We start from the raw sequence: 5796 nt of genomic DNA on the forward strand, positions 1-5796 counted from the left end.
GAAAGGCTTCGTACATGTAGTCGCTAGCAATGTCGTCCGTACAACTGGGGCGAGTGCTAGTAAGTCTCTCGAGATCTGCCGTGTGGTGGCGCTCTATCTGCGATCCTGACAGTGGCGACACGCGGGTCCGACATGTACTAATGGACCGCGGCCGATTTAAGCTACCACCTAGCAAGTGTGGTGTCTGGCGGTGACACCACAGAGACTCATTAAGTTCTTTCTGGTTCTGCCTTGCTCTGAATCCACTATCCAACATGCTAAATAATACAAATTATGGCTACAATATTACTGGAACATACCCACACAAAATCACACATTTGGTATACATGGATGATCTAAAACTACTGGCAGCAACAAAACAACAACTCAACCTATTACTAAAGATAACGGAAGTATTCAGCAATGATATAAATATGGCTTTTGGAACAGACAAATGTAAGAAAAATAGCATAGTCAACGGAAAACACACTAAACAAGAAGATTACATATTGGATAACCACAGCGACTGCATAGAAGCGATGGAAAAAACAGATGCCTATAAATATCTAGGATACAGACAAAAAATAGGAATAGATAATACAAACATTAAAGAAGAACTAAATGAAAAATATAGACAAAGACTAACAAAAATACTGAAAACAGAATTGACAGCAAGAAACAAGACACAAGTTATAAATACTTATGCTATACCAATATTGACCTACTCATTTGGAGTAGTGAAATGGAGTAACACAGACCTAGAAGCACTCAATACACTTACACGATCACAATGCCACAAATATAAAATACATCACATACATTCAACAACAGAAGGATTCACATTAAGCAGAAAGGAAGGAGGAAGGGGATTTATCGACATAAAAAACCTTCATTATGGACAGGTAGACAATTTAAGAAAATTCTTTATAGAAGGAGCAGAAACTAGCAAAATACACAAAGCAATCACTCTTATAAATACATCGGCTACACCACTGCAATTTCATAACCACTTCTACAACCCTTTAGATCACATAACATCAACAGATACGAAGAAAGTAAATTGGAAAAAGAAAACACTACATGGCAAGCACCCCTATCATCTAACACAGCCACACATCGATCAAGACGCATCCAACGCATGGCTAAGAAAAGGCAATATATACAGTGAGACGGAAGGATTCATGATCGCAATACAGGATCAAACAATAAACACCAGATATTACAGCAAGCATATTATTAAAGATCCCAATACCACAACAGATAAATGCACACTTTGCAAACAACAAATAGAAACAGTAGACCACATCACAAGCGGATGTACAATACTAGCAAATACAGAATACAACAGAAGACATGACAATGTAGCAAAAATAATACATCAACAACTTGCCATACAAAATAAACTAATAAAACAACACGTACACATACATGTATGCACCACAAAATGTACTGGAGAATGATGAATACAAATTATACGGGAACAGAACCATTATAACAGATAAAACAACACCACATAACAAACCTGACATCATACTCACCAATAAAAAGAAGAAATTAACACAACTAATCGAAATGTTGTTGTTGTTGTGGTCTTCAGTCCTGAGACTGGTTTGATGCAGCTCTCCATGCTACTCTATCCTGTGCAAGCTTTTTCATCTCCCAGTACCTACTGCAACCTACAGCCTTCTGAATCTGCTTAGTGTATTGATCTCTTGGTCTCCCTCTACGATTTTTACCCTCCACGCTGCCCTCCAATGCTAAATTTGTGATCCCTTGATGCCTCAAAACATGTCCTACCAACCGATCCCTTCTTCTAGTCAAGTTGTGCCACAAACTTCTCTTCTCCCCAATCCTATTCAATACCTCCTCATTAGTTACGTGATCTACCCACCTTATCTTCAGCATTCTTCTGTAGCACCACATTTCGAAAGCTTCTATTCGATTCTTGTCCAAACTGGTTATCGTCCATGTTTCACTTCCATACATGGCTACACTCCATACAAATACTTTCAGAAACGACTTCCTGACACCTAAATCTATACTCGATGTTAACAAATTTCTCTTCTTGAGAAACGATTTCCTTGCCATTGCCAGTCTACATTTTATATCCTCTCTACTTCGACCATCATCAGTTATTTTACTCCCTAAATAGCAAAACTCCTTCACTACTTTAAGTGTCTCATTTCCTAATCTAGTCCCCTCAGCATCACCCTATTTAATTTGACTACATTCCATTATCCTCGTTTTGCTTTTGTTGATGTTCTTCTTATATCCTCCTTTCAAGACACTGTCCATTCCGTTCAACTGCTCTTCCAAGTCCTTTGCTGTCTCTGACAGAATTACAATGTCATCGGCGAACCTCAAAGTTTTTACTTCTTCTCCATGAATTTTAATACCTACTCCGAATTTTTCTTTTGTTTCCTTTACTGCTTGCTCAATATACAGATTGAATAACATCGGGGAGAGGCTACAACCCTGTCTCATTCCTTTCCCAACCACTGCTTCCCTTTCATGCCCCTCGACTCTTATAACTGCCATCTGGTTTCTGTACAAATTGTAAACAGCCTTTCGCTCCCTGTATTTTACCCCTGCCACCTTCAGAATTTGAAAAAGAGTATTCCAGTTAACGTTGTCAAAAGCTTTCTCTAAGTCTACAAATGCTAGAAACGTAGGTTTGCCTTTTCTTAATCTTTCTTCTAAGATAAGTCGTAAGGTTAGTATTGCCTCACGTGTTCCAACATTTCTACGGAATCCAAACTGATCTTCCCCGAGGTCCGCTTCTACCAGTTTTTCCATTCGTCTGTAAAGAATTCGCGTTAGTATTTTGCAGCTGTGACTTATTAAACTGATAGTTCGGTAATTTTCACATCTGTCAACACCTGCTTTCTTGGTATTGAAATTATTATATTCTTCTTGAAGTCTGTGGGTATTTCGCCTGTCCCATACATCTTGCTCACCAGATGGTAGAGTTTTATCATGACTGGCTCTCCCAAGGCCATCAGTAGTTCTAATGGAATGTTGTCTACTCCCGGGGCCTTGTTTCGACACAGGTGTTTCAGTGCTCTGTCAAACTCTTCACGCAGTATCTTACCTCCCATTTCATCTTCATCTACATCCTCTTCCATTTCCATAATATTGTCCTCAAGTACATCGCCCTTGTATAAACCCTCTATATACTCCTTCCACCTTTCTGCCTTCCCTTCTTTGCTTAGAACTGGGTTGCCATCTGAGCTCTTGATATTCATACAAGTGGTTCTCTTCTCTCCAAAGGTCTCTTTAATTTTCCTGTAGGCAGTATCTATCTTACCCCTAGTGAGACAAGCCTCTACATCCTTACATTTGTCCTCTAGCCATCCCTGCTTAGCCATTTTGCACTTTCTGTCGATCTCATTTTTGAGACGTTTGTATTCCCTTTTGCCTGCTTCATTTACTGCATTTTTATATTTTCTCCTTTCATCAGTGAAATTCAATATTTCTTCTGTTACCCAAGGATTTCTATTATCCCTCGTCTTTTTACCTACTTGATCGTCTGCTGCCTTCACTACTTCATCCCTCAGAGCTACCCATTCTTCTTCTACTGTATTTCTTTCCCCCATTCCTGTCAATTGTTCCCTTATGCTCTCCCTGAAACTCTCTACAACCTCTGGTTCTTTCAGTTTATCCAGGTCCCATCTCCTTAAATTCCCACCTTTTTGCAGTTTCTTCAGTTTCAATCTGCAGTTCATAACCAATAGTTTGTGGTCAGACTCCACATCTGCCCCTGGAAATGTCTTACAATTTAAAACCTGGTTCCTAAATCTCTGTCTTACCATTATATAATCTATCTGATACCTATTAGTATCTCCAGGATTCTTCCAGGTATACAACCTTCTTTTATGATTCTTGAACCAAGTGTTAGCTATGAATAAGTTATGCTCTGTGCAAAATTCTACAAGGCGGCTTCCTCTTTCATTTCTTCCCCCCAATCCATATTCACCTACTATGTTTCCTTCTCTCCCTTTTCCTACTGACGAATTCCAGTCGCCCATGACTATTAAATTTTCGTCTCCCTTCACTACCTGAATAATTTCTTTTATCTCGTCATACATTTCATCAATTTCTTCAACATCTGCGGAGCAAGTTGGCATATAAACTTGTACTACTGTAGTAGGCATGGGCTTTGTGTCTATCTTGGCCACAATAATGCGTTAACTATGCTGTTTGTAGTAGCTAACCCGCACTCCTATTTTTTTATTCATTATTAAACCTACTCCTGCATTACCCCTATTTGATTTTGTATTTATAACCCTGTAATCACCTGACCAAAAGTCTTGTTCCTCCTGCCACCGAACTTCACTAATTCCCACTATATCTAACTTTAACCTATCCATTTCCATTTTTAAATTTTCTAACCTACCTGCCCGATTAGGGATCTGACATTCCACGCTCCGATCCGTAGAATGCCAGTTTTCTTTCTCCTGATAACGACGTTCTCTTGAGTAGTCCCCGCCCGGAGATCCGAATGGGGGACTATTTTACCTCCGAAATATTTTACCCAAGAGGACGCCATCATCATTTAATCATACAGTAAAGCTGCATGTCCTCGGGAAAAATTACGGCTGTAGTTTCCCCTTGCTTTCAGCCGTTCGCAGTATCAGCACAGCAAGGCCGTTTTGGTTAATGTTACAAGTCCAGATCAGTCAATCATCCAGACTGTTGCCCCTGCAACTACTGAAAAGGCTGCTGCCCCTCTTCAGGAACCACATGTTTGTCTGGCCTCTCAACAGATACCCCTCCGTTGTGATTGCACCTACGGTAGGGCCATCTGTATCGCTGAGGCACGCAAGCCTCCCCACCAACGGCAAGGTCCATGGTTCATGGGGGAAGACTAATCGAAATATATATTGGTTATGGACTAATCGAAATATCCATACCCAATATAACAAATATACAGAAGAGAACAGGAGATAAAATTGAAAAATACATCCAACTGGCTGAGGAAGTCAAGGACATGTGGCATCAGGATAAAGTTGACATTGTACCAATTATACTATCAACTACAGGAGTCATACCACACAGTATCCACCAGTACGTCAACGCAATACAGCTACATCCAAACATATATATACAACTACAGAAATCTGTAATTATTGATACATGTTCAATTACCCGAAAGTTCCTAAATGCAATGTAACATATAGCGTACAGTTAAAAGGAAGTCACGCTTGATGATGGTCCGCGTCACTTTCCATTTTTGACCAGACATAATGTATGAGAATAATAATAATAATAATATACTACCATGTGGTATTTATGGGAGTATACGCTATTTACTAATCACTGCTGGACTGCGGTCGTGGGTCTGATCTGAGATGGTAGCGAAAATGGCGGAGCCTCCAATTCAAATTTACTAAATCCTAAAAAAATTAATACAATGAAGATTCCTCTATAGACAATAGTTTGATGTACCTTGAAAATATCGTAGAACACACGGGATAATCCAGGACTGATGTCAACGAGGTATTTTGGTAAAACATAAATGTTAATGACAACAATGTACACCAGTAATATTCTGAGCATTTGATAGGTGGCAGGCACCTTTATTCGAAACTCCACTTTCCACAGAACACGTACTATGCCAACACAAACAATTAATGGGTTCTATGTTGTCCTTCTGTTACGAAAGTGAAAGCAACAGTCACTGATTCAGAAAAATTGTTCGTTACTTTGCCACAGTCAACATGCATCTTTCTGTGCCCTGTCGAATAAAACGAGACGTAATCTCACTAACCGTTATACTCTTCTTTTATTCTTTCCACCCACACAGCTTCACTATGA

This window comes from Schistocerca nitens, chromosome 7, assembly GCF_023898315.1.
Source record: "Schistocerca nitens isolate TAMUIC-IGC-003100 chromosome 7, iqSchNite1.1, whole genome shotgun sequence".
In the NCBI taxonomy this organism is placed as follows: Eukaryota; Metazoa; Arthropoda; class Insecta; order Orthoptera; family Acrididae; genus Schistocerca; species Schistocerca nitens.